This window comes from Tyto alba, unplaced genomic scaffold, assembly GCF_018691265.1.
Source record: "Tyto alba isolate M040663 unplaced genomic scaffold, T.alba_DEE_v4.0 Super-Scaffold_13, whole genome shotgun sequence".
Classification (NCBI taxonomy): domain Eukaryota; kingdom Metazoa; phylum Chordata; class Aves; order Strigiformes; family Tytonidae; genus Tyto; species Tyto alba.
Window position 1 is genome coordinate 31,520,163 of NW_024881275.1, and position 24,524 is coordinate 31,544,686.

Genomic DNA, 24,524 nt, shown 5'->3' on the forward strand with positions numbered 1-24,524 from the left:
TTCCTGTTCACATGTTGGGCAATAGTATTAGTCAGTGGTAAACTGTAACTTACATCTCCACTGGAGCTAGAAAAGCAACAAATATGCATTTTTGCAGTCATGACTGTTTATTTGACAAGCCTGATGTTGGGACTATATACATTAGATAAAAAATCCTGATGTCAGTGAACTTAAGGCAAAACTGATAATATTATTCCTCAGCTTAAATTCTAACTTGCTTCTTTTTCTCAAAAAGCTGGTGCTCCCAACTTTAATAATTTTTTTAGTTTTGTGGTGAAAATTTCACCTATCATCAGAGCAGTCTGAAAAGAGTCACACAACTTTTTTCAGTGTGAGAGTGAGATTGTTAAGATAAATAGCAGGACTATGTTATACAACCTGCATAAGCCTTTGGTGATAAAATGGAGATGAATTAATTGCAGTACATTACTGAAATTGTTCTATACATAAGTCTGTAAAAGCATCACTAAAACATGCATTTCCTGTAAGAGATGCCTTTGTTATGATTGCAGATGAAATCTTAAAGTAGCAGATCATGTGACTGTAATTGCATTAGTGTCAGTGTTTTCAGAAAATTATTTGCAGTACAGTTTATTGGTAGTAAAAGAAATTGATGTGGCCTGTGGCTTATTTGGTGAATTATTATAGGATGGAGGAGACTAGTGGAGGGAAATAGGGAGAAGTGGAAAGGACTTGGTATCTATTAAAGTCTTATGTGCTGTTGAATTAATCTTAATGCACAATATAAGACAACTGAATCCATTTATCTAAACTTTGCATAGCTAAGCAGAATTATCAGATATGGACAAAGCATAATGATATCACCAAATTAGCTAGACAAACGTAGCCTGTATGAGGTCAGATTATATTACTCTATTTTTACAAAGACATCAGGTATCTTCCCTTTCCAGTATGTGAGGTAGCCTCCCTCAGCATGGCTCCAGATGACCAGCAGGTCCCTGCTGAGTGACAACTCTCCCTCTGTCTCACCCAGTGTCTTGGGGCAAGAGAGGGCTCCAAGCCCTGTGCATGGTCCCTACTGGGCATGGCACAACAGGACAGCGGAGCACAGGGGTCTGCCGTGCACCTTCACATTGCATGGAATTGAGAAGTGAGAAGCAAGGCAGAAACCACCCTGCACAACTGGAAAAAAAAACCCTTCCTTCTTCTCCCTTAACCCTAGCAGTGTGTTGAATTAGCTATATCAGCTGCAGAATCTCTCCTACAACATACCGATTCTCCACAGATCTTCTATGCAAAGTCTGTGGCTTTTCAAAGGACCACCACAGAAGGAACACTTTGGACAACTTTTTTTTTTTTTTACTTTTTGCTGTTGTTGTTGGCTGCTTTTTATATTCTGTTTTTCAAATGTTAGGGGAAAGAAATCTGATTTTAAGAACACTGATGTGATTTCCGGAAAACTCCTCAAAAGTGTATTTGAAATGTGTTGATTGTAGCAGAAATGTACATAAGGCGAACTAAAACTTCAGAGCTAAAGCATCCCAAGTATTTTTCAGCTTGAAATATTGAACTAGGTTCAGTAGAGGAGTAACATTTATTTTTCATCATCTTAAACCAACCAAGTTGATTTCTGTTCCTGAAATGGTTACAGACACATGGTGTTCAAGTTGCCCTCTTGCAGGGTTTTCCACTATTCCTTTTGGATCTTTGTGGCAATGTGTTGAAAGTGTGCTTCTGTGTTTACTGCACATTCTGGAAGTGAGATCACAGCAATTACGACCTTGACACATGTAGAGTCCCAGTGGAAGAAGACATTTACCTCATTGTTAAATAAGCAATGAAGGTTTAAAAATAACCTTCAGTTTTCTCCCTTGACACAAATAGAAAGAGATCATTAATTTCTGACTGCAGTTAGAATAAATGCATGCGGCCTATTTTTCTTTTTTTCTTTCTTTTTTTTTTTTTTTTTTTTCCCACACAGATTTCCTGAAAGGCCCTGCACAAAGGCTGTATAAATCATTCATGTTGTAACTAGGGCCTGAAAGATTTAATACAGGAGGAAGAACATTGTAGATTTGGTTACAAAGAAAATTAATTTTGCAAGATATTAAGCCTCTCTGGGCAAACAGTTGTCTCTTGTGTATTTTGGATCAAATTCACCTTTGATGTAAACACACACATCTCACTTCAGTCAACAAAGATTGAAACTGAATTTGACTCACTATGTTTAGATCCAGATGCAAGTCATTTATACATTTAGTTACAAAAGAAAACCTGCAATTGAAGACTGAGGATAGCTTTTTAGTCTTTTGATTGATGCTAATTGCAAAGCTGTGTTTGTTTTGGAAAATTAAGTTAGCATTAACAAACCTCTCCATGTTTTCTAATTACCAGTGGATTGATATTTAAGGGCTTCTAAACTTTCCATATTGCTCTTAGATTCAAATCATTATATGAAACTTTTTAGAATGCAGTGAAATGGATAACTACTACAACAGAGCAAATATTAGCTGTTTAACACAGTTGAAGCTATAGCCTGAAGCTGTCACGACTAATTACTAATTATGAATTTCATATTTAGTTTCAAGCTTAAAAAAACTGAAATATGCCTGAAAGCAAGAAATGGTAGACTCTTGCCTTCCTTGTACATTGTGCACAATTAGTGTTTTGAGAATGCAAAGTTGGATCACCTGTGGTTAAATTTATATGCAATAAATATGTAAACATCCCAAAAATCCCTAAGTGTCTAAATACAAATAAAATCTCATTTAGTCATGACAAAGCTGAACATATACAAGTAGAGATGTTCTTCTCCAAATCTTTGATATTTGTCATGGTTTGCTTTCTGCTTTCATTTCCATTAAGTAGAATCAGGTAAACTATGCTTAATTTTAAGACTTAGGCATCCTGGTATCTGAGGCTTGTACTGAACATTGGTGGGTTTATATCTGCACAGAGAAGGGTTAATTAACAAAATCTAAGTATTCACAAATCTTCAGATTACTGGATTTAAGTACCATGTCACTACAGATAAATTTAGAAGTGATAAAAGTTAAATGAATGATAGCAAAGTTGATTTATAATTATGGAGTGAGGACATGTACATTTAATCATTACTTGCCTTTGAAAAGGTTCAGATTAAACAAAACTCCATTGCATTACAGGGAGAATTGTTCCTTCTCCATTGTTGCAGTAAGAAAGAAGTTGAATTTATGGGTAATAATAAAAGAGAAATCTGCATAAAACTTGCTTTAAAGTATACCATGGGACACATGGTTTGTTATTTAAAAACTCATAGTTGATCTTCTTTTCTACAGTACTGACATAGGGGAAAATGCTTTAAAAAAAATATAAATGGGCTTCCAGATTACCATTCAAAAGTATTCTCTGACTGAGTTTGGAAAGCTCACAACAGTGTCAAGAGGTAGCCAGCATTAGGTAAATTTCTGTTTGCAGCTGAGAAAGGAATGAGGCGTTTAGAAAAGAATCACTTCCAGAGGCAGCTGCCAAATAGACAGTGGAAGTAGATTTCACAGTTGTGATGTTCCCTGTCGTCTGCAGCACAGAATTACTCCCACTGAAACAGCAGCTGTGGAGGGGATGGGAACTGGTGACCCAGGATTTCCTGTGGAAAGGTTTAAAAGAAAATAAAGGATTTGTTTGCTTTGCTTTCCAGAGATGAACTCCATCCCAACTTAGTAGAAGGATATTCTGGGGAACTCTCTGCTTTTGTGCTTTGAGCCAAAAGATTTTTCCCCTGAAGTATCCCTCTGGCACATTTACCGATTTGGCTGTTTTTCTGGTATTGGAAACAGGGCATTTTCTAAGTCATACATACGTGTATAGGGCCACCATGCAGTTTAGCACAGAACTCTCATAAGTAGCACCTATTCTGTACTAACAGAACTAACCCTTTCTCAAGCTGTTGTCACGGGGAAAGTCTGCATGATGGTGGTTTCCAAAAATGCCAGTACTGGATCCTTCCCTTGTTTTGATGTCTTCATCTCTGTTAGCTAAAATGTTAATACTAAAATAAGTACTTTCTGGTGAAAAATTCAAGACATCATCATAAAGATAAACTGAGAACAAATTGTTCTCATTGCAAATGTTACATTACAGAATACCAGGTTTATTTGGCATATCTCTGTAAAAGATCCTCTTTTCCTCTTTGTTTCTCTGTATTTTCCTACAACATTTGAATGGCTTTTACAGGTGAAGTCTGACATACTAATGAGGAGGCTGTAGGGGAAATGGAGTAATAACCATCAGAGTGAAATATGCAGAAACTTCAGATATATTGTGATAGTTTTCAAATCCTGTGACATACTTACATTTTGTTTTAGTCTGTGTTGTGGTTATTTAACTCTTGCAATTTTCTTCCCCTGTAAAAAATAGGGGAATCATATATTTTATCTAGCTAGCTGTCTGCATATGAATGTAACATAACAAGCTGAGTGACCTAGATCCTGTTATCATTGCCATACAGAAGAAGGCAATAATCACATTCTCCTGTAAGTCTAAGTCACTATCCATCATATTTGAGAAGTTGTGGCAGTCTGGTGAAGTTCCAACTGAACTAGAAAAGGGGAAACATAACCCCCATTTTTAAGAAGGGAAAAAAAGAAGTCCCAGAGGACTACAGGCCAGTCAGTTTCACCCCTGCCCTGAGAAATCGTGGGGTGGATCCTCCTGGAAACTATGTTAGGGCACACGGAAAATAAGGTGGTGATTTGTGACAGCAAACATGGCTTCACTAAGGGCAAATCATGCCTGACAAATTTAGTGGTCTTCTATGATGGGGTTACAGAATTGGTGGATAGGGGAAGAGCAACTGACATCATTTACTTGTGGAAAGCATTCGACACTGTCCTGCATGACATCCTTGTGTCTAAATTGGAGAGGCATGGATTTGAAGGATGGACCACTCAGTGGGTAGGGAATTGGCTGGGTAGTCACCCTCAAAGAGTTGTGGTCACCAGCTTGATGTCCAAGTGGAGACCAGTGACAAGTGGCATTCCTCGGAGGTTGGTACAGGGACTAGTGTTGTTTAATACCATTGTTGGTGACATGGACAGTGGGATTGAGTGCACCCACAGCAAGTTTGCCAACAACAACAAGGTGTGTGGTGTGGTCGACACGCTGGAGGGCAGGGATGCCATCCAGAGGGACCTTGACTGTCTTGAGAGGTGAGCCCATGCAAACATCATGAAACTCAACAAGGCCAAGTGCAAGGTCCTGCGCATGTGTCAAGGCAAGCCCAAGCACAAATACAGACTGGGGGATGAGTGGATTGAGAGCAGCACTGTGGAGGGCTTGGGGGTATTAGTGGACGGAAAACTGATTATGAGCCAGCAGTGTGCACTGGTAGCCCAGAAAACCAACTGTATCCTGGACTACATCAAGAGAAGGGTGGCCAGCAGGTCGAGGGAGGTGATTCTCCCCCTCTGCTCTCCAAAGATACCACCTGGAGTTCTGCATCCAGCTCTGGGGCCCTCAGCATAAGAAGGACATGGACCTGCTTGAGTGGGTCCAGAGGAAGTCACGAGGATGATCAGGGGGCTGGAGCACCTTCCTTATGAGGACAGGCTGCCAGACTTGGGCTTGTTCAGCCTAGAGAAGGCTCCAGGGAGATCTTATAGCAGCCTTCCAGCACTTATAGGAGGCCTACAGGAAAGATGGAGAGGGAGTTTTTATCAGGGAGTGATAGGATGAGAGCTAATGGTTTTAAACTGAAAGAGAGTAGATTTAGGTTAGATACAATGAAGAAATTCTCTCCTGTGAGGGTGGTGAAATACTGGCACAGGTTGCCCAGAGAAGCTGTGGCTGCTCCATCCCTGGAAGTGTTCAAGGCCAGGTTGGACGGAGCTTTGAACAGCTTGGCCTAGTTGAAGATATCCCTGCCCATGGAAGGGGGGTTAGAACTAGATGATCTTTAAGGTCCCTTCCAACCCAAACCATTTTATGAATCTATGAATGTATTCCTGCAAATTTCCTTTGCCTAGGAGGTCTTTGACAATTATAACATGCAGGTGGGTAATTAAAGAATAATAGGATGTTTGCAAGATGTTACATCGTGCAGTTGCTTACTGTAGTTCAATGATTAGTTCTCTGGCAATACTTTTCAAGCATGAACATAGAGAATAGGAAATCTGTATCAGATTTGTTGAACTAATGAGAAGTTTCCAAGGAGAGGAACTTGGAACTCCACTATAGAGTCTGTAAACCATTAGCTAGATCCAAAGACAAGCTCTTACAAAGAAAAATACCCAATAAGATACTGATTTACTACTCTAACTGGCAGAATGATCATAACAGGGCTGCTGACAGGACATCTGTCTGTGCTCAGACAATGGCTCAGGAGCAAGGCTGCTGCAGAAGTTCGGGCAGCCTTTGTCAGTATCATCCCCACAACGAGCTCCCAACACCTCCAAGAGCTGCAGGAAAAGAAAAAAGCTGAGGCAGTTCTCCACCTCCCTCAGATCTCTTTACTGTTGCTGTTGGTTTGGGGCTGCTGATCCTAGATGACAATTCTAACTCAAAATCTGTGACTTTGGAGTGGCAGCCTTCCCATACTCTGAGTCCTAGTGTTTTCTCTGTGCATAATTAGGAAGTGCCAAGAGCACTTTAAATCCTTGGAGATGGAGTATTTCTATATCTTTTTCTTTTTTTTTTTCCTTTTGAAAAGCTGTAAAATTACTGAGGAAACATAAAAGAGAAAGGGAAGAGAGGAGCATTCCCAGTTGTGTTATGGTGCAGTCCTTTGGGTTGCTAAAGAAATCAGACTTCCCTCCACAGCAGCAGTCACTCTGGCTTGACCTGTCCTGTCTTTTCTAGCAGATGTGGCTGATTTCAGCCTCATTCATGCTGTGAATCTGTGATTTTCAGGATGTTGGATAAGATGAGCCACTGCTCTCATTTTTAGCTGTAATATACCCTGTTGCAGACCCTCTCCTGGAGATGAAGTAGCACACATATTAGCACTGTTACTTCCACATTATTACATATGAGTGTTGCCTGGAGAGACCCACGGAAGCTCCATTAAAGAGCACTAAATTCAGTAACTGAAGCCTGATATATACTAGCATTTCCAGCACTGAGATAAAATCAGGCAAGTTCAGGGCCAAATTAATCTCTGCGTTTCATTGATGCTACAACACTGAGTTCAGTAGCTTTGCCTATCAGAAAGTAAAAGTAGAGTTTGGCCAAACGCAGTGCTAACCTAATGTTATTTCAAAAGATTAAACTGAAATTTGGATACTCCCGAATTTCCCTCTGAAATTCACTTAAGTCATCTCTACTGCAATGTTTATTTCCCACTCTACTGTCTGGCTTATTATAGTGCAAAATGTCATTAATTCCTAGTACAACTTTTTTTTAAAAATTCTTTTTAGTTATACTTGGTGTGAAGTGTCCTGTTCATGGAATATAGACTAAGCTGTTCTGAAAGTAATTAATGAATCTCCGTGCTGGGAAACCTACCTTGCCATAACAAGTTTATTACTTATTTTGAATTCTTTTGGATATGGGAAATATAGCAGAGTTTAACAACAGCAGTACTAATAAATGAGTATACTTACTAATTTTTTCTCCAAGGTGGTAATGAACAGCTTTCACCCTAATCAGAATCCCACTGTGCTGCAGCCAGTATGGTTGTATAGACTACGTCTGTTGTGTGCAGCCACCACAGCAACCTTACTCCACTCTTACCAATTTGCAAAGCTAGCTGGAGCTCTGTGTTGAAAGAGCAATCAGAAGTATCCCTGTATGACTCTGAACTGAGCCTTTCCTCACTTTCCTTTTTAGTTTAGCAGGAGTTCTGCTGGGAGAAAACAGGAGCCATTTTGTTATCACATCTCTCTCATAGAAGCAGAGGAATTTTTCCAGGTGTTTTAGATACAGTTGCTTTGGGTGAGTTCTTTTATTTATTTTAATCCTCTTTTCCAGGTCTTACTCAGAATTAGGGCTTTTTCTTTGAATAAAGAATTTCCGGTGTAAATCTGTCACAGAATAAACCAGACAGTATATTAAAATTCACATGACCTATTATTTTTAATTTAATCTTAAATTATCATTCCCTAGAAGTCAACAGTGAAAAATAATAGAGCAGATATCTTCATTTAGAATATAAGATTTTCTAAATAATCTTTTAATAAATTAGTCTTCAGTGAGTCAGTGACACTCCTTAATGAGTCACTGACTGCAACAGGTACAGGATTATTCCTTAAATTTTTATAATCTTTCTTAATATTGCTGTTCAACTGAGAATAAATTTGTCAGATAAAAAACTATTTACAGAAACCCTTAGGAAAACAATTAAATTTATAATAAGAATTAAAAATGTTCTCACATGTACTTTTCCGATTTTTCTTTTCTGATCAAACAGTGTCAGATTTTAGTCATAGATTTGGTAAGACATTCTTCATGGCAGCCTTAATTTATTTTTTAAAATTAAACCAATCTGAGAGAGTGCTGACGGGGTTAACTTAGTTTCTAAGTTTGCTGAACCATAGGCATCTCTTTAAGTTAGAAATCTATCAGTTTAAAATACGTAAGCTAAGAGCCCTATAGTAATGTCACCCTCAATAGCCCAATGGAAAAGGTAATTATTTCGTTCAGTGTTATTTTTTTGTGTGAGAGAGCAACAAATTAAAACAACTAATCCACTTCACTGAGCAATATTTAGCAGAGCTTGGAGGCTTCAATTAACCACAGTTTAATAAAGGTACTAATCTGTATTAAATGAAATCCTTCAAGGGCTCACACTGAAACAATGCATAAGTAGTAATCAGTGTGTCCTGATAGAGGGGCCTGCCGGGGCAAATGGCTGGAATGTGCTGTGTAATCACATTCCAGGAGATTTAAACCCAACAAAAAAAGAAAAATTGCTCAAGCCTTTTTAAAGTAAAAGATGTTTGGATTTGTTTTGGTTTGGTTTGTTTTTTTTCCATCACTAGATTTCAATATCCAGCATACTCAAAGCTGCATATTCTAACAAAAAAAAAAAAAAAAATCTTTATTTTGAAATCATGTCAAAACAAGAAAGTAATTTAAAGCTGCTTACATGCTCTCCCTGTAAATGACCCCCATCATACAACACTGCAAATTGTAAGAGTAAGCTCCTCAACTCAGTTTTTTCCATCTCTGTACTATGAGTATTCACTAAACTCAGAAGCTTTAATTAGCCACAATTTGTGTGTATATTTCCTTCTAGAATCCTCTGGGACATTGGAAGCTGGACTCGACAACTTATCATTCTGGAAAGCAGCAGTGATTTTTATCCTTAATCATATGTACATTTGTGTGTATGTAGAATTGAATAACCTTGTAGAGTTCAAGGTGATTAGTATTAGCACTGTATTGTTTTAACAGACAATATTTGATTTGTATTAATTTAATGAAGGACCCATACCACCTTTCTTTCCAAAGTAGTTTCAGCACAGGGAATAAGGGTCTTCAGAAACAGTTGTGGTCTGATTTCTATCACTGCAGGTCTTAGTGCAAGTCTCAAAGCAGGCGAAAGTGAAAAAACAAAACAAAACCAAACCCCACAATTGAATTACTGATTAGAAATGTTCCTATCAATCACTTTCTGTCTAGCGACTCAAATTCCAACTTTATGAACAGTGGATGAAGAGACTGCCAATTTTGTTAGTCCTGTCTCCCCCTGAGCAACATTCCACCTTAGTCTTTGTGGGGTGACAGGGTGGAAATTGTACTTCCCATACCAGTGATATTGTTTTTCACTAGCTATATCTTACATTACAACTCCACTTTCTGTCATACACTTTTCCAAGTAAAAAGAGTCATCTGTAACTACTCAGGCTGAGCGGCTAATAGGACAAGTCATAGCAACACTTATTTCCTTGAGCCTATAGGTTACAGCTGAGGTCAAGAATGGTTTAAGGAAGTAATTTCACCTTTATGAGGGAGAAGGAAGAGGGATTGACTAGCCTATAGAAAATATTTCAATGCTTCGTAGGAAGTTGTTCCACAAAATGTGTCTATTCACATGAAAATATTTTACTAGGTACTGGAGGAAAAAACAGAGGATAAAATCTACCACAAAGCAGAGACAACTCTCTTCTTGTCTTCACGTTCAAATGCCTTCACAGTGACTTGCCAGGCTGTTTCCTGTAACAGTGCAAAAATTGTAAGCTTAGGCCTCTGCAGGTGGATATCATTCATCAACAGCCTTTATCACAACTATCCATTTCAAATTTGGGGGCAGAAAGGGATATGGAGCTCAATCCCAGAGTGGGGTTATTGAGTGATGAAGGTTTACAATATGTTGGACATGAGTCAGAGTGTCTTTCCAAGGCTTCACATAGTGTATTCATGCTTGCCGTTGATTTCTAGACTGATGTAATAGAGATCCCCTACCCTGATTGTGTTTTATGCTTAGACTTGTATATATAGTTGCAAGAATTATTGCATGTAAAGAACCATGCAACTGCAGTATCATTTTCTTGTTGAGACCATTTCTGGCAGCTGGTACATTAAATTATTACACAGAATCAATTGGCTCTTGTGGATAAAAGTACAAGGAGGTATGGTAGCAATGTGAAAACACGGGGCTTTTTTTCCTCATTTCTAGGCTCCAGTCCTTCAAATTTTCCAAAGTCATGACACTGTAGATTGCCCACGTAGAAGAATTTGCAGGATTTGAGAGTTAATGAGGCTCACCCAGGTTCACTATAGAAGTGTAATCCTAATATTTATTCAAGGCTTAGAAACAAAACCGTAGGACTGATTTAATAGTCTTGTTAAGTCAAAGCCAGAAGAGGCTTTAGTAAAGCTTTCAAACATCAAGCAAAACTAAATCCATAAATTAAAATAGGATGGAAAATCTAGAGAAATATTTGTTATTATATATAATGTAGCTCATAATTATGTGTTGATACACATCATGGTTAATATGATTAAATTCTGATACAGATCACCTTAAAAGTTATTTATTACACAGTAATTTAAAATTTAAATCCTGCTTGAGTTTTTATATCATGTCTTTTGCTTGAGGAATTCAGCAGATCAAACCAAATTTCAAACTTCCTGGGACTAAGTGACTAGCTGATTTTTTTCAACAGTCCTTTTAAAGGAAGACCCTCTGTTCAAATCAAACAAGAAACACTAGAAGCACCTGCTTAATTTGCATTTCCTGTGATTTTCTTCTTTTTCTAGTGTGTGATTTATTAAGAAATTCTGTGTAAAAGCTATTCTTTTCCTTCCACTTTAACCCTGAGGAAAAGACACAAAACTTTATAGCATCGTATTTGATGATTGTTTATTTGTTGTTAAATAATACTATGTGTTTAGTTTCATTTAAGCCACATGGTTAGGACTGAACATAAGGGAGAAAACAGGAATAATGGATTCATGTGCATGAAAAGAAAAAAATACATTAAGACATCTATTCCAGACATTTTGGAGAAATGTTTGTGCTTTTACAGTCATACTTGAGTCACAGAACATTTGGAATAACTATTGTATTGAATATAACAGATTATATTCAACTTCTTTGCCAATTAAGAAAGCACATGCAAGGAACAACATGTGAAATTTTACAGTCCACAGGGAAAAAGACAAATAATTACTGTACACATTGAACTATGTTATAAAAAATATCTTGCATCATGGGCTCAAATTTTAAGTAATGGAATTATGCACTTTTTAATTTTATCTGTGTGAGATTTTCCCTTTTTCAGAATGTTAAAGGGCTCTTGGATTAGGTAGTCTGGCAGCTTTCATCTGATGGGGGGGAAGAGTTGATAGTACTAATCATCATGATCTTTCTTTTTCAATTGAAGTTGACAGAGAGAAGGAAAAAGCAATGTTTCATTGCCAAGAGGAGTAAAGAAGTAGTGATCAACACTGGAGCATGCAACCTGGATGAAAAATACTGTAGTGTGACAAAGGTCTCAAGTGTAGTTATGATTCTAACTGAGTCAAAAATACTAGAAAGATAATGAAAATACCTTGGAATAAAAAAAAAAAATGCCTTATTTCTTGACTCTGACAGATATGTGCATGACTTTAAATTCTTATGGCCTAAATAAGATCAAAAAACTATAAATAAGCTGCTAGTTTTTGCATGACTGATTTTTGCATTGATGTAACAATGTAGGTCACAAAATAATACTTGATCTGATTTTTTTTTTTAGTATTGAATTACATAATGCTATAAACATTCGATGAAGAAACACCCAAAATCAGAAGTACAAAAGCTTTGTAGTTCTACAAGGGACTGTCTAACTATTTAAGTTTTGCTGAACTGTGACATTTTAAATATGCTGCTTGCATCATTAGACAATTGCACAAACTTCCCACATGACAGCACTATATGTTGAAAGCACAAGCAAAGTTCATAAAAACAGTTTCTTGTAACTGTTCACAATTTCTGAATCAGGATTTATCTGACAGTGTGTCGGATTAATTAATCACTCCAATGGCTTCCTAAATACTTATGTTCTCTAGATGTTTTCAACTTCTTCACTCACGGTTATGCAAATATGCTGTATTACAATAAACCCATATTTTGAAAAAGGAAAAAGTACCTATAAAGTATTAATATACTCCTGATTAATTCAGGAATGTAATTATTAGGTTATACTTTAGCTATGTTTTGAACTGAAACATTTCATTAGGTGGACAATTGAAACATGGATATTATTTTTCAGGAAAATCTAATGTCAACAATCTTTGGGTACTTAACAGGAAAAAAAATATACTAACTACCCATCTAAGATTATATTATAATAATACGAAAATATTAAAATGCCAAAATCCTTAGGAAATAAAATACTACAGTGCCAAACTTCATAAAAGTGTTTTTAAAAGAAATGTAACTGTTACTGCAGGGAGCAAGTTTCCTTTCTCAGAAACAGGTTTCTAAGAGCCACACTTTGGTTTTACTATGTGTTTGTTAAAACAAGTGGCCACGAGGTTTTTTTGATGAAAAAAAGTTTTTTCTGCCTCCTGCTCTCCCCCTTCCCAACAAAAAATAGCCAGTAAGGGTTGCATGGGAGAAGATCTGTCAGGCAGCATAGTATTTTCTTTAATATTTTCCATTGCATTGTGTCAGACCAAGCAGAGAAGAAAGGTCTGCACCGATAGAAGAGGAATAGCTGTTAATACAGTGGTATGGAAGGATCCAGACGTTCCACAGTGGGGTTTTGAGGGAAAGACCTGCCGAACTCCTGGCTGCAGGAGTCACTGCAGAGGCTGAAGGGCTGCTCTCTCTTCCCCTGCCCACCTCTGCAGTGCTCCCAGCTTCTTCCTGGAAGTGCAACTTCTCTCTTTGTTCTGACCAGACATTAACAGATGCAAGCAACAAAAGTGAGAAGAAAGCATTTACCTTTTGTAATGCATTATATGTATGAATGCTTTCCCATTCCTGCTTAATGCAAATGTCAGAGTAATAGCTGTGACTTGGATGTCAGCTCTTAAGCTTAAAAACTTGTCTTTCCTTCCTCCATCCACTTTCGTATTTGGTGAAAGGCAAAGTAAAAATATCCATTTTAACCTAATCTGCTGAGAAATGTTTTCCTTAGTTTTATTTGACATCACTATCAAGACCAGCTAGTATTTTACTCGGTTTGGTTTCAAGTGGTATGTCAATGGTGTAATTTATTACTCTCTTCCCTTTATTTAAGAGTTAGCTAAAGTAGTACATTTGCTTTCAGTTGAACATATCACTGAAATCAAAGCTCACAAGAGATCACATAGTAAAAAGTGACACCTGAAACAAAAAGAAATATCGGAGCTGTTCTTTATAATGCCATTTGAATAGCAAATTAGAGTAAGCAGTATTGTAACTTCATTCATAATATGTCCAGCATGTCTTCACAAGAACATACATAAACAAGCTGATGTTGAAAGAACTGTTGTCAATGCCACATGTGGTTATCAGACTCTAAATGATACATGGGGCTTGACACATGCCTAAAATGTATCTCTCTGTTATTTGATGTTTCCTAGGGCAGAAATCAGTAAAATCTGGTGCATAAAGTACTGGGAAAAGAAAAGTAAGAAATTCAGGTTATAGGACAGAAAATGAAATAACTACATACATAGAGGTTCTGTGCACTTTAGTACCCATGTTCTGTATAACGAAGTTGGCAAAAGTGGTCCAGGAAGGTACCTCTCCTGTCTTCCAGCATGGTCTGCACATGCTGATGAATCTGACACAAAGATAGTTACAAGAATAGCTTAAAGAACCTGGCTGAAGTTTTACCAAAATCTGGGGTCCAAGTTCTCCATCTGGCATGGTGAGTTTACAGCCTGGAACACATCTTTTTACTCCCATGTTTTGGCGTGGTTAGTGTTCTACATGGTTTTCCATACCAGTGCTGATTGTGGATTTCTGTGTGTGGAGGGTGCGGTGATCAACTGTTCACTGTCTGTACAGGATTTTGTGTGATATCCAGGAAAATCTTTTAAAAAGTGAATAAACACCATTGGTAATACCTCATCACAGCAGAGGAAATGCCTTGAAGCTGTACTGTAAAGATAAATTCCATAGGTTCTGCTATATTCTTCTCCAGACTAGAGTAGGATTAGGATAGTGCCAGAGTTCAGTGAGTTAGTGTAAACCATGGTTTGTTGGAGGTTGCTGTCCCATGATAATGGTTTCTCTGAAAGTCTGTGCTGAGTGTTGTAATTTCAGCCCTCTGGGGATGTCTGCTATCCGCAAGAGCTTTGGAGTCTTAATGTGATTCAAGCAGTGTGTTTTCAGTCTCTTTCCCATGCCCTGTTCTGGTGTCTGTTCATATACCTAAAGACATTTTCTTTTTTTAACCAGGGCTGGGCATAAAAGGTGAAGAATCTACAAAATTGCTTTCATGTTGATAGGTTCATTATGCCAGATTTTCCATAAAAAGAATCCATGTTAATAAGTTTTGTGGCTCTTGAAAGTTTTGGCCCTTTTTTCTTTCATAGTGAAAGTGATTGATGCAAGTCGTCTGTGCTATCTTCGGAGTGTTACTATGCCCTGTCTTGTCAACCAGTCATCTATAATTGTTACTCCCACATGATTCTGTCCCTCTCCATCCCAATAGAGATTTAGTCGATTTGGTAGCAGTTTGCAATTTTATATACTGAATTAAGAAAATCTTCACAAATGGTCTCTTTATGAAGCTGTTAACAGAGACACTTGGAAAAAATAGGCATGGAAAAAACTATCATTATTAGTGAAAAAAAAAAAATATAGAAAGATGTGCCAGTTCAGAGGAATCATCTATTATGAGCAAATTTCTTTCAGTTCATGCTTTGGAATTCCAATGTGAATTTGTATCTCAACAGTTTCTGTTTCTTAACATGTTAAATATTTAGCCATTTGATCTGCCCTTGCATTTTCTGAAATGTACCTTTTGTAGTTTCCTTGCAGAAATATCTGTCCTGCTACTTCTGCAGTGAAGGTCCACTACTCTACACAGTTGTACTTTTTGACAAAAGCGAGAAACTTGGACAGTCCCAGTTTATGTCTAACAACCTTGAATATCTCAAAAAATGTCACATTAGTCCAGGATATCTCATAGCAGACTTACAGTGCTGGCTTTGTTTTCTCTTTAAAATGCATATCATATAAATAAATTTCCATTGCAGACTGAAAAAAACATGAGTATCAATCTGAAATATTTCCGTAATATTTTAGCCCTGTTTCATGTGAGATGTTGGTATATCAGATTGGGCTATGTACAAAGAATAGGTACATTTACAGTTTCCTCTGTGCCTGAAAAAGGTGCAGCTATGAAGACTTTACAAAAAGAATACCTGCTTCCAGATCTCTCTTTGTTGCAGCTGAAGTCCACTTAAAATTATTAGTCCAAAGAGATAATAGGATTTAGACTGTGTTGTTAAATCTTCCTATGTGATTTGAAACTGATACAATTTTTTCTATGTTAATAATGCAAAATCTGGTTGACTCTATCTGCTTAATGATGTGACATAATCGTAAATCATAACTTGTTTCATTCCAATATATGCAGTTTGGGCAGTATGATTATAAGCAGAAGAAAGCATAATGCTGTTAGTTTATTACATATCGGACAGCTGACATTATCAGGTCTGAATAATAAGGGCTCATATAATTCAAGATCACATAGTTCCAAAATGCCAACAAAAAACAGAATTAAGAACTTCCCTTTATGACACAGAAAACCTAAGAAGCATCACAGCTACACCAGGCTATGCTGCCAGGGTGAGAGATGCTTCTCTTTGGACTATTTTGACCTGTGTCTATTTGGCGACAGTGTTTGTGCAGGGGGCTGGGGTAGGTGATCCTCCTTCCTGGAGTCCAGTGGTTCCTCCCTCATGCTGTGCCATGCAAAATGGAAGATGAAAGTTATAAACAAGACAATGCAGAGGAGGCAGCATCATGCTTGCCCTTGGTTTGATGAATGAAGGTGTTTTCAAGCAGGATGACCCATAGGAGGTACCTAGATGCAGGGAGTCTCCAGGAGAAGAGAAGGGAGGAGATGGTGAAGAAACACAGAGGGATGTAGGGAGGGAAAAGAATGTTGCCCTGCCCAAAAGAAACATCCTCTGGTGTTTTGCTTTCTGGGTGTTTCTGTGGGCATACTGATTATTTCCTCTCTTCAGCTAAGGGAAACTTCCCTTCTTTTGCATCTGAGGAAATTATGAGTTTAGCTCAGCAGAAGAGGAGGGAGACAAAAGAGCTAATTAGCAGTGTTGTCTCATTTCTTATAACTGGCTCTTCTTTTGTTCCGCTTCTCCAAAATGGGGTCTGAAGGAAGACTAGAGGTTGATGAAACCAGGATCTCAACCAAGGCATTCTAGCAAAGGATGCCTATGGGGCTGCATTAGGTGGGGGGATCAAGAGGAACTTGTGACTAACTGCAGGGCTGGAAGATGAGATGAAATGTGGACAGTGCCATATAATTAGTTCATTTGAATGTTTAGGTTTGGGGAACGTCTGGAATCCCCATTTCTTCAGGTCCTTTCATACAATTATGTACAACCTAATCTTAATTACTTCATTAACTCACCACCCACACTGTGGCTAGGAAACCACCTCACTCTAATGAAATAGTAGACAATATTATAGCTGTCGTGCATTTGTGGAATAGAGTGAGCAATTCAGAATTCAAGTAGTTCAGACCAAAATTAGATTCAGTGCAAAACTCCTACGTGTGCATTGTAACCTTATAATTTTTTATTAGAAAGCAATGAGATCTGTCTTAATGTGAAGGTTATTTTCTTTCCTTAATTTGAGGAGTTAGGAATAAAGTTACACTTTTTTAGAAGTCAAAACCAAGTTTTCTCATTTAAAAGATAAAAAATCTGCCAGCGCTGAACGGCAGGAAAATATTTCCTGTATATTCTACTTTCCAGTTATGTATGTGCACCTACAGACTGCTGTGATACGTGTTTCATTAGTATTTGTTAAGCTACATTTGACATAAATTAGAACTTCATATAGGTGTATAGCTGTTCTGTCAGATTTTTATTAAAACAGCTTGATTTTTATAGCCATTCTTTACAATTAGTATTATAAATTCTTCACTGCACTGGAAAGAAATATTGGGGTTATGCTAGATACTTCTGTGAAAGCATTACCACTGTCTTCAACACTTGTGATTGAGAAAACCAGATCAATTTTTTATAGGAATTATAAGGAAAGGAATAGATACCAGAACAGTGAATGTCCACTTGCCGCAATACCAATCTGTAGTTCACCTTTGGTGCACAGTTGTGGTTCTTCCCAGAAGGAGGGATAAAATTAACTGGAAAAAGTTTGGAGAAAGGCATCAAGGATAATAAAAGGTAACAAAAGGTTTCTATGTGGGGAAATACTTGGTAAATGGTTAATCTGGAGAAAAAAAAAAAAAAAAAACAAAAACAAAAAACACCATAATTAAGAATGTATCCTGAAAACCATGACTGGTATGAAAAGGATACATGGGAATTGACTGTTCACTGCCTCTGTCAGTAAATAAACATCACGGGAAAGCATGAGGAGTCATATTCAAAGCAAACAGAAGGAACTGATTCCCCTTGGAGCAGGGAGAAGGATGTTAAGGATGCTGAAAGTTTGCATGAAATCAGCAGACAAGTTTGTGGAGGAAAGCCCATGGAGGGTTACAGAACACATAGAAATCATGACAATGAAGGAAGTCCATGAGCAGAAAATAGTTGTTAGCTGAGAAAATGTTAGGAAAAAGTGTTATATACATGTGACATATTTTTCCATTTTTCTATTACCTATTTATGGTACTTGCAGAGACAGGATAGTAGGCTAGATGAACCATCATCTGATCAAGTAGGGCTTTTTTGCTAGAAAAGGTTTTACTTATTTAAACAACTTTAACCTCATAACATATTTGGTGAAATCATAAATATTTCTCTAAAGAAACATCATGAATGAAGCCAACAGACTTACTTCTTCCCTTCATATACCAGTACACATAAGAAGGAAATGGGGCAACTTTTTGGAAGTGTTCTTTACAATACATCCTTCATTTTAATAAGCTTTTCTTTAAATTTTTTCCCCTGCACTTCTACTGATCTTGAGGTGGTCTGTAGGAACCTGGATGTCTACACCAATCCTTGTATCTAATAATTCTCCCTAGTTCTTTTCAAAATGTTAATCTTTCCAGTTAATTTATCGATAGCATGGATAATAATGACTAGTCACATATGCTCAGTCTGTGTTATATTTTGAAAATACATAAAGCATAAGCACAAATTTGCACAGCAGCATTAACAGGGGCATACAATTTTCATTTCCATTAACTTACATTAAGAAAAATGTCAGGTATGATGGCTAAAGTCATGAACTATTGAGTGAGAAGTACCTGATTATTTTAAAATTACTCTATTTCTTCTAAGTACAGTATAAAAATTACTTCTGGTAAACAATGCTAATAGATAAATTCTGTAATGTACTGTAGTAATAAATGTCTACATCCTATGCCCTCCTACTCTGTACTGAGTACAGCTTGATTCTCGTGACAATTTAATATTGTTCTTGGAACAACTCTGATGGTAAAGTGTTTGGGAAATCAGTTAGTAGAAGAACAAAACATACAGAAGTATAGTTCTAGTGGGTAAAGACTCTAATGTCCAGCCTCTAATATGCTACTAGTAATAAATGTCTGTTAGAAAATTAAACATTTTGTGACAGTCTAAAGATCCCTATCTTAGTGTCCAGTGAGGTCAATTCCTAATGCTTCAAGCAAGACATAAAAATGCTTATAATGCTTATAGTTGGGCAACGCCAAAAGGAGGGGGTAGAAATTTGGCTTGAGCACACCTAGTAATAAGGTTATATTGAAGCATTGCCGTCCTTTCTACTAACCTAGCCATAGAAGTTTTCAGATACAAGGTCTTTACTCAGAGACAGTGGGATTTGCAAAAGTGCATGTTTGATTAAGGAACACTAATCGCATCAGCTTGCAGCAGCACCGGATACACTTCAGTCACCAGATGCTCCTGCAAATCCTGTCTGTAATTTTGTTCAGTAATACTCCATTGCCTGTTCAGCTGCTCTGCCCCACTGCAAGGTAGAGAAAGTCTTTTAACAACACCTCTCTTGCCCCAGTGAAACCTATCTTATACCCTGGTCACTTTCTGGACATAAATGAAGTTGGAAGCAGGGGGTTAGAACTGCCTCCAGTTCTGCTCTGCCACTGTAATTGTTGGTTTCTAAAATTGTCACTCTTGGTGCTCTTTTTAAAATAATGTTAATTCAGAGTTCAGCAGTTAAGCATCCCAGCTACATAACATGTTAAAATTTGCCAGAATTTATCTTCCTGAAAACTTTCTGTTCTTGATTAATTTTTAGTATTTGCTTTCCTCTTTTTTGAGGAGTCAGTACTGAGCTCATTGCTAACTGCTTTTTGAGAGTTCATTAACAGTGACCTGTGTTGAAAATGTAAATAATATGTGTTTGTAGCATTAAATGTGCAGCATCCACCTCTCTGAAAGCTCTATTTTGAAGTTATACCATATTGAAAACAACAGCTATCTCAGCTTATAAGCTGTTTCTTTATTACTTCTCAAAATACAGGAGTATCTATGGCACTGGTAGTTTCATTGCCAGAGAGTCATAACATTAATGCACATTGAATGAGCTGTGGCAGACAGTTGTAATTTCCTGTAGCATCAGTGGCATATGCCAATTCTATCTACATCCCTATCTATAGAACATCCTTCACAGTGCCACCCGGTGACATATGCAAATGAGTATAACCATTGTTGCTTGTGTTGATTTCTTAAGACAAAAGATGTTACTTCTGTCCCAGGTTACTTTGCAAGGTGCAACTGAATCCAGGAACAATCTCTAGAATCTTGTCAAGTCCAAGTACTGAAGTTTCACTTCTAAGTCAGATTTGGGTTCTTATTCAGTTATTTCAATCATATGAAATCTTTCCTTTCCTCCCCCCATGCTTTCTGCCCTGTCTCAGCCATACCAAATTCCCTTGTATTAAAATGCAAGCAGTTTTTTTTCTGAAGATTCTCCAGTCACAATCTTTACCTCATTGAGCTGTTTACTATGTGCTCTCTTGACACTGCAACTTTCTCTACCTTTGCTGTTCTCCACAGACCATCTTTGGTTTGATCCTGTGCTAGAGATCTCACAGGATGTGCATGTGGTCTCTGTTGCTCTGAACTGCGTGGTAGAGAAATCTCATGGGTCACAGCTTTGCTGGAACAGAATGTACATATACAGAGCATGTGTATGTATATGTGTATGTGTATACGTATACATACACGTATGTATATATGTACATATGTGCATATACGCATATGCATGTATATGTGCATACTTCATATATACATTACATACAAAATACATATATGTATTTTACACAAAAAGCTCAGGGAACCGAGAGAAGAAAAAAAATCCCATGGATTAGCCTCTCAGAATCTTCTCAACATTTGTGATGGTGTAAGAAGTTTGGAAGTTGATTCATATACCCAGTCTTCCCCATCTTGGGCCCATCAGAGCTAATGTACGTGCAGAATAGCTTCGGGCTTGTGTATTCATCAGTGCCAACGGTGGGCAGAATGTTTTACATGCATTATATGCAGGCTTATTGAGAAGGGAAGGAGGGTATGTATGCATATGTAGGAGTAGAGCAGAATTAATCCAAACAGAGGGTGGGGGGAGTAAAAATATTTTGTATTCGGAAAACTTTTGAAGTAATTGAGCACATATAATTGTTATGTACTAAAAAACCCTAAGTGTTTTTCCTATGTAAAAGTTGTCTTTAGTGTTGATATCAAGATGGTACAGTAAAGAAGCAGTCCCCGAATTTGTGAACCTTCCTGTTGTGTTTTAAGTACTAACTTTTAATTAAGCTGAAAACAATGAAGTTGCTTGTCTTTGAAAAACAAAGGTTTATGTTTATGACCTTCTGAAATGTTACATTCACTACAGTGGAGCAACTGTGGTGAGAAACAGTGACAAACCCCAGTCTGTTTGGAAAAATGCCGCTGTTGATTAATTCCAATATATTTCAGTGGTGTATAGATTTCTCACAGTTACCCAATAAACACACTGGTTTCATTCTTTGGAGATTAACAATCTCTCTTGGGTGCTCAGGTTCTTTCCAGTTTAGTACACTGTTTCTTTTGAAGTATTTGTTTTCCCGGGTTGAACTGAAGAACTCAGAGCACCTTATCACACTTTCACAAGCTCACTCTTCTAAGGGGGAAAGAGAGGGGGGAAAAAAGTCCGTCAAGGCTTGTGCCAGTTAAATCCAAGATCTCAGGGGATTTGCTTTTCTTTTGGCATCAGATTAGATGTTCAAACCAAGCGGTGTCGTGGGTGAGTGTCCACCGAAGCCTTAATGAGGCTAATCCCGCAGCAGCACATTCCGAGCCGCTGATGGGTGCGAGGGCTGCGCTCGCTGTCGCGTCTCTGTGCTGCGGGCGGACTGAGCGCCCTGTTCGGGGGGCGGTCGCAAGGGTGTTATTAGCCATGACCTGCAGCAGGCAGACGTGGACACAGCAGAGTTTGCTCTGGGACAGACTTAAACACCAAGTTCAATGTCCAGGTAAAGAAGAGGGAGAAAAGATGTTCTTGGTGGGGTTTCGCGGCTAGGTTAATGAAGAGAGACTTAACCTAGAGATCTAAGCTATGACTAAACTAAATTGACATATAAGTATGGCATGTGCTTTAGGAATTCACTGTGGACTTTAAATTGTCTTAGGAATTAATGCTGAAGGACTGCCTATCAAATAAGAGAAAGAGAAGTTTCTTGCTCTACTATTCTTGAAAATACTTTGCTATACTTTTCTACTACTTTATTTTTCTTGCTACTTTAATAATTCACACTGTAAGAGTTTAATGCAGACTGTTTCGTTGTGAATATGTTCATTTCCTCAAGTTATTCTAATTTTGTTATGAAGACTCTACGGCAAGTAACATGATTTGTTATACCTCTTCTATTTCATTGCAAATGGTCTCTGTCACATAAAGATAACTGGCATGGGGCAGTGAAACTGGATGCTTTTTTCTTGGTTTGCAAGGACAAGGAATTATGAAATGAGTGAATAGTATATTTTGACATTATGACTCTGTTGGGTAGGGTAGTATATTGTTTAAGATCTAAAAGCTGGGAAGTCTTTTTTTCTTGATGTGAATAAAGGACTTTTTAAATCAGACTATTATTTTTGCAATATCACATTTGAAGAAGTACGATGAAAATTCAAGTGCAAATTATTATTGTATTTAACATACCTGGGTTTCTTTTCTACTTGCAAAAACAATATGAAAAAGAGTAGGAGAACAAATTTTACATGTCAGTTTCTTGGGTTTTGAAAGCCTACTTGTATACCTAAATTAAAAACTTTTCGGTGAAGTACCTGTTATGGAACCTTTTTGTATTGGATCTTCGGGCTTAGAGAAATTCAATTAGTGGCCATCTTTACAAAAGATACGTTAGGACTATGTAGTAAGTAAATTCACCAAGGTAAATTGTTTGCAGAAAAGTGTGCAAAATTTATGAAATTTATTAAATGATATTTTTAGGGAGTCTTGGCAACATGAATGATAACCATATGCTATGCAAGCTCTGCAGTAGGAGTGGCTTTTGGATGCCAGGAAGAAAAGTTGGAGTATGAAAGCTTTTCATGCTTTCTACAGAAGATAAAGGATATTGCAGGCGTGTATATAGTGTTAAAACAAACAAGCATGAAGATAAAACTGGCATTATTCTCTAAGTGTTCCTTTTTTGTCAAAAAGTTACTCTGTGTGTGTGTGTATATATATATATACACACACATCAAGGGGGGTTCATAAATCTGCAGCTTCTTATCAGTGTATGTCTTCTTAAGGCAGTATAGAAAGCTTGTGTACTCTTGGAGCTCAAAAGGGAGAAATTTCAAGAATGTGTGGTCCACACAGTAAAGTATGTAGTTTCAAATATCAGCACTGCAATACCTGAATAATAATTGTAACTTCCTTCTTTTCTATACCACACTCAACAAAAAGAAAAAACCTAATTTTCCAGCATAGTTTAGCCTCAAAAGTTCTGCAGTAAAAGGGTCAAATAAAGGTCATAAAGTTCACTCCGGATGCCTTGACAGTTACAGAAAGCTAGTTTATACAAAGCCTTTCTTTGTCTGAAAAGATGACTAAATTGAGAAATTACTTAATGATGCACTAGGCTTCTAAGCTGATTTGACTGTATAATATACAAAATTGTGATGATGACAATTATTATTGCCTGCATCATAGACTTGTAAGCATTTACAATTTATGATAAATTAGAACTTCAAGGTAATGTCTTCTATGTAAAGCAAAACTTTTTTAGATTTTTCAGAATTTCTATTTTACTGTCCTTTGCTTAAACATGAAAGAAACCTTGCCTCATATTCTATATTAACTTTCTGTTTGCTACAGTAAGGAAGAACAATCTAATAAAGTTCTATTTAATGTCTTTAACAGTCTTTCCTTTTTCTTGACTGTAAAAGTCATGTTAGAGTGTCTGCCATTTCTACAAAATATGAAGTCTAGCAGATTTTTCAAATTAAAATGCAAGGAGAGCAAAGATAAAATATTGTTATGTAGCATGACTGACTACTAGATCCAATAAGGGATTATCTTCTGTGAAAAAGGCAAAATAATTACTTTTTAAGTACTGAGAGTGATAAGTAAAGTCTGCAGCTAGAAATTCTTATTATGGTATTTTATACTAGTCACAATAATTGAATCCAAGAAATTTCCACAGTTCATAATGATTTTCAAAAGTCTTAGAAACACAGATTTCTGGATTTAAACATGAAAAACAGGCTGCAGATTGAATTGACAAAAGGGTAATGTCCAACAGTTAGTGAAGTAACATTAGTTAGTAAAGGTAGTATTTAGATAGATTACTATCTAATCTTACATAGTAAAAGGTAACATTAGTTATGTAATGTTATGAAGGCAATTTCATATTTTCTCTTTTTATAGAGGCAAGATGCTCAAGTTTCCTTTGAATTATCTAAAGCTCATTTCACAATACTTAACTCTTAGATAACTTCATCATAGTTCATAGGTTATAATTCTATTTATGCTGGGCAATTAAATAGGTAATTTTATTATTTAAATACAT

At 37.1% G+C, this 24,524-nt stretch overlaps 1 protein-coding gene across 6 annotated transcripts in view; it reads left to right on the forward strand.

Annotated features, from left to right (window-relative positions):
- The window catches only part of TRPM3 (transient receptor potential cation channel subfamily M member 3), a 288,168-nt gene that overhangs the window by 110,778 nt on the left and 152,866 nt on the right, over positions 1-24,524 (forward strand). The window lies entirely within an intron of this gene.